At 45.6% G+C, this 14,080-nt stretch overlaps 1 protein-coding gene across 6 annotated transcripts in view; it reads right to left on the bottom strand.

The window, feature by feature from the left end:
* The window catches only part of PHACTR3 (phosphatase and actin regulator 3), a 219,130-nt gene that overhangs the window by 165,645 nt on the left and 39,405 nt on the right, over window positions 1-14,080 (bottom strand). The window contains exon 1 of one of the 6 annotated variants that reach the window (XM_088482760.1): window positions 9,830-9,893. The exons of the other annotated variants lie outside the window; for them this stretch is intronic. The gene's annotated coding sequence lies outside the window, so the exon portion shown is untranslated. Of the gene's footprint in view, window positions 1-9,829; window positions 9,894-14,080 lie in introns of those variants that run through there. 6 annotated transcript variants of the gene reach the window in all.

The raw sequence follows: 14,080 nt of genomic DNA, 5'->3' as shown, positions 1-14,080 counted from the left end.
TCTTGGAGATACCCCTTTTCCCAGCGCGCCCACCCGGCTACTTTTGGATGCCACCCAGCTGGAAAAAATTTCTGGGGAGAACACTGTATAACGCAAACCAACTCTGTTGGGTGGGTGGAAGGGATCACAAAACTGGAAAGAGGAAGATGGATCCTCGACCAGCATAATAATAATATAAATCAAAACTGAAACCCTCCTACCAAGAGCTACTGATTGGCTAGCTACCGCCCTGACAACCTAGCACACAAATCAGCTCCGCCCCCTAGAACAGACTAACCAATTACAGCCCACTTTGCTTCCATAAAAAGACCAGGTGCTTATATCCTCTCCAGCTTCTGCACGCACTCGAGTGTACTACATGTAGCACAGGGAACACGTTTGAAACACAAATCTCATTAGATACACAGTATGTAGCACATTGAACCTGGTTCTGAACCTCACATCTCATTATATATATGTAGTACAAGGAACACATCTCTGATCTTCACATCTCATTTATATATAGAGTATATAATTATGGGACTCTGAATATCATGTCTCATTAGATATATGTAGTACAGGGAACACAGGGCCTGATTCAGAGCCGGACGCTCTGACCAGAGCGCTCGCTCTGAATCAGGGCCCTCCTCCCTCAACTTGGAGCGGCCTCATGGACGCTCGCATAGCTGTGGGTTACCACCCACAGCTATAGCGAGCGTCCATGATGATGGTCGCGATGGTCAAGACCATCGCGACCATCGGGCTTGCGACGAGACCCTGCGGTAGGGTCTCGGTGACCGCAAGCCCTGGAGTGATTTTGGCTCTATCAGAGCCAAAATCACTCCCACTGACATCACTAGTGATGTCAGTGGGGCCGGCCTCAGATGGTAGGCGTTCCCATGGGAACGCCTCCGTCTGGCAGCCACGCCCCCGGCACGCCCACCAAAGGGGGCGTGCTGTCACTCACCATCGACAGCACGCCCCCTTTAGTGCAAGACCCATAACGACAGCTTGGCCGTCGTTATTCGGGTCTCGCGCATGCGCACGACGGAGCTCCCTCCGTCGTGCGCATGTGCAATTCGGCACCATCGACCCGCTTGTGAGCGTCTTGCGCTCGCGAGCGGGTCTGAATGACCCCCACAGTTCTCAACCACAAATCCCATTAGATAATAGATATATGTAGCACATAAACCCCAGTTCTGAACTTCACATCTCATTATATATATGTAATATAGGGAACATTGCTCTGAACCTCTCATTTAATTACATATATGTAGTACAAGGAACAAGGCTCTGAACCTCATATCTTATTAGATATATATAGTACAAGGAGCATGGGTCTGAAAATCTCACATCTTATTAAATATATATATAGTACAGAGAGCACAGCTCTGAATCTCAAGTCTCATTATATGTATGTACGTAGTACAGGAAACACGGCTCTGACCCTGACATCTCATTAGATATATATTGTACAGAGAACACGGCTCTGTACCTAACATACCATTAGATATATGTAGTAGAGGGAACACTGGGCCTGATTCAGAGCCGGACGCTATTTGCGCTCGCTCGTTCAGAAAAAAGGGGTGGCTATTCAAATGAACCGTTCGCTCTTTGCGGTCTGTTCACGCCTCTATGTCTAAACGAGCGAACAAAACTTGCGGTCGTTTTTTGGGAAACTACGCCCCCTGGCCGCTCGCATCCTACGTCATGTCCGCTATTTATTAGATTAATCGAGTACATCGACCAGCGTATGAACTGCTCGCTATTCTTTTGGTTGGTTTTTCCTACCGCAATGGGCTCTGAATCAGGCCCATTGCTCTGAACCTCTCATCTCATTACATATATGTAGTACAAGGAACACGGCTCTGAACCTCATATCTTATTAGATAGACATTATATTGTACAAAGAACATGGCTCTGAATCTCACATCTCATTACGCATATGTAGTACAGGGGACACATGTGAGACACAGTTCTGAACCCCACATCTTATGCAATGGACACAAGGCCTGATTCAGAGATGTACACAATGGTGATTATTACTCAGACTGATTGTTTGCCATTGCGCGTGTGTATCAGCCGCACTGCACATGTGCAGCGATTGTTTTGCAATTGCACCAAAGTGAGTGACACTTGGGGGAGGTAACGGGGGTGGCTAGGCAAACGCAGGCATGTCTGACCGTTTAAACGCCGTTTCACGGGCATGCATAAATTAGCTATTGCAATCTCCATCACAGCGTGAGAGCTCTCTGGATGTTAGGAGAAATGCAGTGTTTGTGGCTGGCCATACTTGCCGCATATGCAGCTCGGCTGCCTGCTCTGCCTCAATGTTACCAATGTTTACACTGTTGTACGTTGTCAGACAGATATGAGAAAGCAGCAGTGGGCGTTCCTACTCTCAGCTGTGCTTTGGAAGGCATTAGCATTGTGACTGGACGCCTTTCATCTAGACCGGCCCTGGTCACGGGTTAGCACTTTCGGACTCCCACTCACCGTCAGTGACCGCCTGTCACTGACTCCGCCCACTGCGCCGTGGGCATTTACTGAAGCTGCCACCACCAAGCTCCTTTCAGCGGTGATTGGAACCGCTTTTAGTTACACTCAGGCTCCTACCTCAGCACCTGGAACCGCTTCTGCTGCGTATGCATTTGACTAGCTGCGGCCACACCCCCTGATTGGTGTCGGCTGAAAGGAGTCATTTGAAACCATGTTGCTATGCAAGTTGTGAATACGCATTATTTATTTTTTTGCATGCTGGGAAAATATGACCTGCCTTTGCATGTAGTGAACAAATACTGGACAGCTTTGTTTTTACACCGTAATTAGGAATTAACTACTCAGGCCCGTATTCAATTAAAAGCGAAAAGTCAGTTGCCGGACTTTTCGCCGTCATCGCTGGTTTTGGGTGCGAAAAAGTATTGCACTCATCCCTGCTTATCCCCGTTCTCAATTCCAAATCAGCAAAAACAGGACCCGGCAAAACTTAAATTGGCGAAAAGTTCTGTCAGTTTTGGGGAAATCAGCCTGACTACCCATTAAAGATGCACTGACATGGGGGATCACTCTGGAAACCCCCGAATAGCCCTGCTGAAGGTATTTGCCCATTTTAAATGGTCTCAATAGGTGCTATTTTGCGTGTTTTAAAAAGTGGTGAAGAATAGCATTTTGTAGTTTCTTTTTGGAGAAAATAACTAGTCCCATCAAATTTGGGGTACATGAAAATGGGTGCTAGCATATTTTTAAGTTGCTAATGTGACGTTTTAAAAAACGTGGAAAATCCACCTGCGGCAACCACCTGCAATACTAGTAACACCTGCCGCATACTTGGGGACCCCCCTGGAGTCTATTTCGCTAGTTTTTAACTTTGTACCCCAACTTTTGGGGGGTTTTTACCCCCAAAATTAAAGTACTTTTTTGGGAGTTCTTAATTATTTTTAGACACAGTTTACCTTTGTGGGACTGTCCAAAGGGTGCTGGGTGGTTTTCTCACGTTTGCACCCCAAAACCCCAATGCTGCACTTTTTCCCGCCTGCTATTCATAGGCGAAACTTTTTCGCTGGGTCCATTGCATGGACTTTCCGCCTAGGCGAAAAGCATTTGGAATTGAATATGGGGATAAGTTGAAACCGGCGAAAATGACGTCATCGGCAAAAAAGTATCGCCAAAACGGACTTTTCTCTTCTAATTGAATACGGCCCTCCTTAACTGGCTAATATTTTTTTTCCAAAAAATGACCTGAAAATTGTTGATTTTTTTTATTATCAGATTATGTAAATAATAGCTTTATAAACCTGATTCAGTAGAATTTAATGAACACATAAGCCAATTTGGTATACTGAATAAGAGTTAAATAGATATTATATACATGAATTGATCATTAAAAAAAATATCAACAAATTTTGGAAATTTTTGGGAAAGTTTTAGTTAATTATGATTATATATATATATATATATATATATATATATTAAACTTTTTTTTTAACTTATAAAAATTTTTTATTACATACACTTCTTACAGGACTTCATAGTACTGCAAGAGCAGCCAGCAGCAGGGGGCAATCTTAAGGTCACCCATGACTGCTGGCAGGGAGGGCGAGAGGGCAGGGGGAGGCGGGCTTGCTGCAGTGCAGTTAGCAGCCCAGGTCATCCCAGCTGCCCCCCCAGCAGTGACCGTAGCCAGGGGAGAGAAGGGAAGCTGCAGCTTTCCTAATCCTCTTGAGCTCAAGTGCAGGAAGACTCTTCATGCAGCCGCAGGTGGGTGATCCGTTTAGGATTTCCCCCTTTCTGACACACGACCAGCAGGAGGAGGGTTGAGGAGATGTTGCTGCGACCACCGTGGTGCCATCTGGGTGAGCTCGGGCCAGCAGCCGCTGAAGATGCGACCATGTCAGGTAAAGCCTAGCCCGGCGTGGACGCATCTGATGCGCCCACGCCAGGTGTTTAAGCTAGGACACACATCACAACACTATGCAACCACGTCTATACAAAATTTGAGTGATGATGATTGGTCCAACGGCTTGGATCCATCATTTCTTAGATCAGACCAAACGTCTAAAATGATCTCCCATTTCTATTCACTGGCTCGCTCACCTTGCTTCTCTAAACCACATCACACGGGCATATCGACATGGCAGGAACAATTTCCACACCTTCAAGTATCAGATATTATAACCACTCTCTCATACTCATTGAGCACTTTACCGGCAACCACATACAGAGAAATTATATACAAATAATTCTATAGGGGATTTGTTTCCCCCTCTCGGGCGAGTGTGGTGGGGTTGTCGGATTCTTTCTCTTGCCCTAAGTGTGGCCAATCTCCCGCTATACTTTTTCATTGTCTCTGGAGTTGTACCCATATCCAGTCGTTTTGGGCAAAAATCACTGACTACATACATCTCCATTATACCCAGTCATTTATACTAACCCCTGAATGAGCGTTCTGGGCTCCTTGGGGTCAAGTCAATATCCACCTTCAGAAAACAGGAAAATCCTCACCATAATATCCAATGTGGCCCGCAAGAGTATCCTGCAGCAATGGATATCCCCACTCCCATCTTCTTTTAAATTATTTGAGGAAAAATTGTTTTGTATTTTTAAATTGGACTGGACGGAGGCCTCCCTCCAGAAAGAATTTCGAGTTAAAAAGTTTTTCACCGTATGGGAGAGATATATAGCCTCTCAAAATAGTGATATTAGAGACATGATATATAGATGTTTTAGTTCAACACAATGGCGAAGGTCACGTTACCCGTGCGGCTGCCCAATCTTAGACATGAGATATACGTTTTTTTACCTGATGGTATCTACCAGGTGTGTCTGGCTACTGGGGGATGCGGTGCCCCCCCCTGGTGTTCCGGCTCTGCTGCTCTTCTCACCCTTCCCCCACTTTTTCCTTCTCTCCCTCCCCCTATTTCCTTCCTCTTCATACTTCATATAACTTTCATATATTTCTCATAATGATTTATTTCTATTCATTCTATTCTTTTTCGGCATCTGTGTGCTCCTTATTATATTATAATTACAAATTAACAAAATATTGTTCAGTTATGACATCTATTGTGATTTATGTATTTGTATACTAATATGTTGAGTTGTTAGCCATCAACTATGTATACTGTGCTATTGTGTGCATCCTGCATACACGTTTGTATCTAAATCTCTGTCTCAATAAAAATATTGTTAGAAAAAATAAAAGCTATGACACGCTCCTTCCCAACTATAAATATCACTGAACATTTTAAGTCTGTCCAACCTGCAGTGCAGCATGTTTTTTTTATTTTATTTGCTATTAACTCTTCATAAATTCATGACAGAGATCAGTTCTTACCCCCACATGTAAATAGATATATATAAATATTACGGGATGTAGTTAGCATCCCGGTGGTCGGCATGCCGGCACTCAGAATACCGGCGCCGGAATCCCAACAGCAGTTGGAATCCAAGCGCCAGAATCCTGACGATATTAGGGTTAGGGGGAGGGTTAGGCTGCGGAGTGGGGGGAGGGTTAGGATGCGGGGGTAGGGTTATGGGACTTACCTAGTTGGGGATTCAGACTGTCGGGATGCCACTGTTGGTATTGTGACCACCAGCATCCCGTACCCAACCCAGATATTACAAGCAACCTTGAAGCACAGTTATGAAGTTTCAGTCTGTTTTTATATATCTAAACAGAGGGCAGGCGGGGGCGTGGCTTGGTGGCCTAAGATGGTGGGTGCTTTCCATAGAGCTCCACACCCAGCATCTCCAAGTGGATTCCCCTGCTAATCTTGGGGGACAAAATCACCAACCTCTACCGCCCAGAGCCCCGCTGAGGACACAGGGGTCCTATTGAGTGCATTTGTGGGACCCCCTGACGGCGTCTCATCCCGCTACCCCACACCAGAGGCCTGCATTAGGAGCCTCCCGACGCCATTACCCCGCGCATTACGGCCTCCTCACCTGACTTGGAGTGGCATCTGTGTCCGGATCTGCGCCGCCGGCGAGGTGACTGGCCTTCCTGCTCGCGGCCACGGCTGGATGCCGCGGGACCTCACAGCCGCGTCTCCATCCTCCCTCCTCACAGAGTGCTGCAGTCGGCGCCTGACGCCTTCGCGCCCTGGAGCTCCTGCTGCCGCTCCTGGCTGGGTCCGGCTGAGTAGCAGTGGTTAGCGGGCGTATTATCTCCACCTCTTGCCCCCTTGCAGATCCTCCCAGTGGCGCTCATACTGGTGGCCCGGGCTTCCTGCTCCCTGCTGTTCCAGCTGCATACCTCCTCCTAGAAGCTCTGCAACCCTCCCCTGGGGATAGTCATATACCAGACCAGGACTGCCTCTACTAAGGTCTGTATTGCAAAGCTAAATTGGAGACCACTCTTTCTACACATATATTTTATAATTATTGCAAGAAGCAGCTTTCCACCTGGTCTCTCATAGTAATATTAGCTGCCTTGCAGAATATTTCCAGATGGTTCTCTTGTGCTGAAGCCCCACCTAGTGGCCACTGTCTACGATTGCATCCCATCTGCAACTACCAAATATGCTGTAGAGCTAATCAGATCCGCTATATAATGGGATAATTCCAACCATACGACCTCCAGGTGTGCTCTGCTCACAAGAAGTTACAACCGCTCCCGACCTCCTCCCTACGTGTTCCTATACCCTATGTCCCTCTTCGTCAATATGCCTAGAAATAAAAAATCGGGCTCTCAAGGCCTTGTGTCCTATTTTAAAGCAAACCAGGTCAATGACTCTCAAAGACCTCCCTCTACCCGGTCTCTGGGTGGTGCTTCTTATGTCGAATCGGAGGCAGATGACCTAGCGGCCCCATCTACCAAAGCAGATATTGCTGCAATTCTCACTGAGATGCGTAGTTTTCGTCAAACAATTCATGACGAAGTCCACAAGGCAATCTCCGGCCTCCAGTCTGAAATTACTGACATAGGTTCCCGTGTGGATGCTCTTGAGAGAAAACAAGAAGAGATTATCAATTTCCAACAGATGTCTGAACAAGATAATATCCAACTGACTCGGGACTTTGTGTTGCTCGCTGACAAACAGGAGGACCTTGATAACAGGGGGCGAAGAAATAACATCAGGATTCGTAATATCCCTGAGTCCGTGGAGCCTGCCCATCTCGAAGATTATCTCCTACGGCTCTTCCGCTCCCTTGCCCTTACCATTCCGGATGATATGCTCCTCCTCGACAGAGCTCACCGGGCCCTCCGACCTCGCTCCCAAACATCTGAGTCGCCGAGACGTAATTCTCCATTTCCACTATTTTAAGGCGAAAGATCAGGTTTGCTCCCAGGCCAGACGTTCCCCAGATATTGCCTTTGAAGGTGCTAAGCTGTTAATCTTTCAGGATCTCTCTCCTCTCACCTTATCAAAACGACGTGACATGAAGGACATTACCAGAATACTACGTGACCACAGCGTCTGCTATCGCTGGGGCTTCCCCTTCAGTCTGCAGGTTCGATCGGGAGACAAATTTCTCACTGCAAGGTCTCCAGATGAAGCCCTACGTCTACTCTCTCAATTACACCTCCCTTTCCCTGATCCTCCCACCACAAATGTTCCTCCTAAGAGCGATATGAGGCCCTCACCCTCAAAGGTCCCCGGACCCCCGACTAAGGATGTGGGGCCCCTACCTCAACGAGCCTCGAAGAATACTTGGCATACAGTTAGCGATAGCCCTAATCCTTCCGCAGTGACCTGACTTATCTACCGCTCCCTCTCTGCTATCTAATACTTTTCCCTACTTGGGAACTAGGTCCTTTTATTGGACTCTAAAATTCATCACGTTTCAAGAATTCATATTACTGATGCAGTTCTCAGGTTATATTTCTAGTTTTGCAATATTTTATTTCGTTATATTCTAGAAATAATGTTTTTTATTTCAGTTACCATGTCTTCCTGTGTAAACCACTATATTTCTTAGATTCGCTGCTCTCTTATGGAGTCAGTTATCCCCTTAACGTGTTACTTCAAATATCCCCCATAGCCTTATCCCAATTATTTTTATGAGTTCTGGGGCAATATATACTGTAGATCGGAGGTATACTATTCTGCCACTGATGTCCCTACGGGACATCAAATTTTATTATCTGCCGTGTCTATTTTTCTAGAATTTCTCATAAAAGCTCTATGCTGTCAAACTTGTATATTTTGATGACGGACAATTTTTTTGACCTATCCTGGCTAATGCCCTTCCATATAGTATTTTAATTATAAATGTGGCTCCTAGGAATACTTATTGTTTTGTCTACTGCTATGTTTATTTTAAATTGCTGCTGCAAATAGGCAGAATGCTTTATTGTTGTACTTACTGTTATAGAGCTTTATTATTTCTATTGTACTCCATTTTTGCCTTATCGACCACACCATTTTTATATGGCCTCTGTAGGTTGTCCCCCCCCCTCCCCTCACCCTTTCTCTCCCCTTCTCTTAAACAACTGTATTATTCACCGACCTCTCCTAACCACCCTCCCAGTGGTGGTTATATTGCTTTCCCCTTCCCCTAACTCACCGTGTTGTTCTCGTGTCATCTTTGCTATCGATTCACACCTGGAGCTTATTCTCCACCTTACTATATCCTTGTAGATTAGTGCCACTCCTTTGGCACCTCTGACCACTCACCCCCAAGCGGACATATGACCGGCCTCGGACATTCTAGGCTTTTTAGCCAATTACTTCCGTGGGTCTGACCACAAGGACGGGGCCTTCCCCGTTACTCTTCTTCTCTCCTTTTCTTCCCCCTTCTCTTTTTTTCTTCTTTCCCTGAGACCGAAGTCCGGACTTTCTGGTACACTACTCACCTACTCTCTTTTGACCACTACTTGATAACCATTTTATACACACCCCCATGACCACCAAACTCATCACATTTAACGTTAGAGGTTTGAACAGCCCACAACGTCGATCCACCCTGTTCCATACTCTTCGCCAACTCCAAGGCGACGTTATTTTTTTACAAGAGACCCATTTTGCTAGCGCTCGTCACCCCGAATTGAAATCTAAACAGAGGGCAGGCCAATGCTGTAAGTTACCCTTTTTATGTTTTTCCAATGCCCAGAAATATAAACGATGTTCGAATTATGCAGCTGGGTTTCAGTATTGCAGCAAGGATAATAATTCTCATTGCCTTTATAACATATACCAGTTCAGCAGTGCGTAGATGATCCCAGGCTTGTGGAGCACTGACCTAGATGCTATAGAAGGCTGTGCATCTTATCTCCCTTCCTCTTGAGTGTTAGTATATCATGCAATCTGTGTGTCCTCCACTAGCAGTAATACATCATCTGGATTTCATAGATTTGATCTGACAATATGCACATATAACATGTGTATTGCATTACCCTAGCACTAACCTCAGTAAGACATTTGCAGCTCTCCAGAATGGCACAAGCTGAATGTAGATATCCCCAGGGGCATCATGAGGAAACCCCTGTGTTGATCTTGTGACAGCTGCCAAGCAATCCAATCAATCAGGCCTATGCATCCTGGAAAGCAGGACAGAGCAGCAGATCAGCCAGCGTTACAGCCTCCAGCGCGCAGCAGCTCGTTGATGTTTAGACAGTTGCAGCGGTCGTCCCATCCTGCAGAATAATTTATTTCACGGGGCTGTCAGCTCAGTGCTGCAGAATTCTGTACGGAGAGGACTGCAGCCAAAATAACGCTTCCAGACGCCCAATCTGTGATTGTCTTACTAGAGAGGAATCATCTCTTATCCATGCATCTCTGGACAACCTTTTATCATTAGCCAAATAACTCCTGCAGTGCATCACATGGCCTCAGCCCTTGTTCCTCATGAGTGCAACGACGTGCTAGCCAAAATCCCATGTTCTCTCATTCTGGACACAGAGAACATGGCATATAAATGTCTTATGTTATCTGTTCGCCTTTCCTGGAAATCCAGGTAATTTGTGTAATGTAGTTTTATCTATTGTATATCACATACAGCATTATATAAGTCTATATTTAAGAAGCACATTGAAGCTGATACAGAGTTCAACGCAAGTCCATTTGTATCTTGTGTGTTCCCACTCTTGGGGGATGAGATGCATCAAGTCTTGGAGAGAGATAAAGTGCCAACCAATCAGCTCCTAACTGTCACTTTACAGGCTGTGGAGGATATGTAAGAAGGAGCAATAGGGGGAAAACGGTAACTACACACATTAAGTGCTGCAGTTACCGCTTCACTGCATGTAGTAATGCAGGGAAGCAAGCAGAATGACAGGCCTGCTATGCTCCCGTCATTATCGGTACTCCTATTTAAAGATAGGGTGCCGATGTGCAGGCAGATGTATAAACGGTCAGTGGCACTGATATTTCCGACAGCTGCAGCCTGCAGCTATAGATTTTAACAGCTATCGCTGCTGCATGATAGCCTGATAGCCACCCCCTTTCATACATCTCCCCATATTTGAAAAATTGCAGTTAGGAGCTGATTGGTTGGTACTTTATTGCTCTTTATTATTATTATCCTTCATTTATATGGTGCCACAAGGGTTCGCAGCGCCTTACAAAGTACATAAAGAAATGAGCAAATATGGTTTATAAACATTGCTGCATTAGCAATCATAACACTACTAAGCAGCAGGGCGTTAGCAACCAAGTGTTAGGTGCCCCTGTCGGGAGTTAGGAGTAGATAATAGTATGAGTAAGGGAAGGAGAGGCACATGTCTCTCTACAAGGCTTGATACATATCCCCCAGGGTATGCTCAGGGACCAAGCGTATGCAACTACTGGCGATGCAGAGTCATATACAATCCAATCGCATCTCCCCTTGTGGCTCAGTGGTGCAACTGGCCTGTAAAGGGGCATTCTCACATAGCCTATGTTCACATAAGGCAATGTAAAGTGCAGTAGGGCCAAGATGCATGCTTTTAGACAGACAGTTTGTACCTAGAACTGATGAAGACATGTATAAAACCAGGCATATGAATAGAGGCAGTTGTTATCAAATTTGATTGAATAACCTTTAGCCTTATAATAAACATATTTTATACTCAGTAGGAAAAAAGCCATAATTTAGGAATATAGGCCCTCATTCAGAGCCGCTCGTTAGCGGCAGTACGCTCGTTCCGAGCGATGTTTGCACATCTGCGCATGCGTACGGTTTTTAGTACGCATGCGCGAACCAGTCAGTGCGGCCAAAAATCGTTTGTACGCTATATAGCGAGTGCCTGCTATTTTGAGTGACAGAATGTGGCGTATGTGGGTGGTAACAGGGGAAGGTGCTTGAAAATGGGGAGTGGAGATCCGAACGCAGGCGTGCTTAAAGGTCAAAACGGGCGTATTATGGGTGTGCATAATTAATACAGCAGCGTCATTGACCACGTCACTGGGTTATTTTATAGCCAGAACTGCTCGCAAATTTGTGGTAGCAAACACCAACCACAAGAATAGCGAGCAGTTCATACGCTGGTCGATGTACTCGATTAATCAAATAAATAGCGGACATGACGTATGGTGCGAGCGGCCAGGGGGCGTTTTTAACAAATAAACGAGCGTATGTTTTGCTCGCTCGTTCAGACTTAGAGGTGTGAACAGACTGCAATTTGCGAACGGATCATTTGAATAGCCACCCCTTGTTTTTGAACGAACGACCGCAAATAGCGAACGGCTCTGAATGAGGGCCATAGGTAAGAGGCAAATTCAAGGCCTGTATATAATACCCCTCCAGTATATTACTTTTACTAGGAAGTATAGAAATCAGAGAAAAAAAATAATTGTGGCTGCTGCCCTAGGCTTGTGTCCAATTTACTACAGAGTGCTGCCCTAGACTTGTGCCTACTTTCCTAAACAGGGCTGCACCAGAGTCGTCCCAACCTTTCTGCACAATGTTGCCCTATACTCATACCATACAGCCTCAATGTAAGAAGCGGGGATGGAGTAAAAACGGTCCGGACCATACTGGGAGGCTGTCATTTCTCCCTCCCTGGTGACAGCTGTCACAGACACCTTCCGATTTCACCCAAACACCCAATCACCCAGACCCGGGATTTTTTTCATAGGAGCCTTTTCCACTGAGCCACAACCAGGGTTGACACGGCAATAACCCAGGTTTTTGCGGCGCTGGAAAAGGGGTATTTGAGTCAGAATGGTGTTGTTTCAGATTTCTTTGAAGTTAGTTTGATGACCTAGGTACCAATCTAGTTTCCTGAACATTGCTGCAGAAGGCTCAAGTCTAGTTTACTGAACAGTGCTGTCCTAAGCAATGCCCTGCTTGCCCATTCTGGTAAAACCAGCAGCGGATCCTACCCTCTTGGATGAGGGGGCTGCCACTGGCAAAGGTGAAGGGCAGAATGTCCCGGCACATGTGCAATGGATCTGGCAAGTGCCACGACTGGCGCATGCGCACAAGCTACGGTGGCACCGCACATGCACGAAACAACGGCTTCTAGGGACTGTATCGGCTTCAGCCCCTAGAAGCCATGTACAGCTACCTGACAGGCAGAAGAGCGGCATTGCACTGGAAGTACGATCTCTGCTAATCACAGTCTGGACTGGCATTTCCAGTGGGATAAAACACCTCCTACTGGGGCTGCCTGTCTTCTGTGTGACTGGCAGCAGGTATTTGAAGGCCCCATACCAAAAGAGCCCCTATGTACCACCCATTGGTGAAAAATATATATAACACATGTAACTTTGACAAGGAGGATGGACCCCCCTAAGCTCTGTGCTCCATAGCAGCTGTACCCCTTGCACCTACGGTAGTTACGCAGATGACTGTCAGGTAGCGATTGCAATGGGATGCCACTGCCAATCACAGAATATAGCCAGTACAGACACGGACTACAACTGGCTCACTGAGGTGGAGGATTTTACTGGGCAGATGCAGCCCTGCAGCATCTAGGTAACATCTGCAACTGTTCATAACCTATAAAAACTGCAACTTATGCATTATCTAACTATTCTAAGAATAAAAAAAATAAAAAAAATCTAATTTCATTACAAAACATACAAAAGTGCCTCCTTGTAGATATATATTTTTTTTATAAATTACTTTAATCATATTGGCATGGCATCTGTAATAATTAAATGTATATGCACCCCAACCTTTTTCTGTGTTACAGCCCATTCATAAAGCAGAGTGCGATGGGCCTTACATTGTAATACAGAATTGTTAATAAAATATGTCAACAGTTAATATCTCTCAGCTTTATATAATTTAATTGGATATGCTATACTGTATGTGATTCCAAATGTCTGCTTTTTTATTTCCTTTTGAGTTTAGCAATTTATGTATTATGACTATGTATGTATCTGTAGATCACAGGTTTTTAAACTCGGTCCTCAGGACCCCAAACAGTGCATGTTTTCCAGGTCTCTTCAACAGAATCACAAGTGAAATAATTAGCTCCATCAGAGTGGAAATTTTAAAATGTGTCAGGGAGTAATGACTACACCTGTGAACCTGCTGGGTGACCTACAAAATGTGAACTGTGTGGGGTCTGAGGACAGAGGACCTCATTCAGAGGCGGTCGCAAGAAGCTATCACTCTCTCTGAATGAGGGCGGGCGCTTCTTTTTTTTTGGTGCGGCCTCCTGGTCGCAAGCTAAGCTGTGGGTTACCACCCACAGCTAGGGCTTGCGACCAGACCCTAAGGTTGGGTC

Source organism: Taudactylus pleione, unplaced genomic scaffold, assembly GCF_031769625.1.
Source record: "Taudactylus pleione unplaced genomic scaffold, aTauple2 ptg000018l, whole genome shotgun sequence".
Lineage (NCBI taxonomy): Eukaryota > Metazoa > Chordata > Amphibia > Anura > Myobatrachidae > Taudactylus > Taudactylus pleione.
This window is presented reverse-complemented; position numbering and strand designations above follow the sequence as displayed.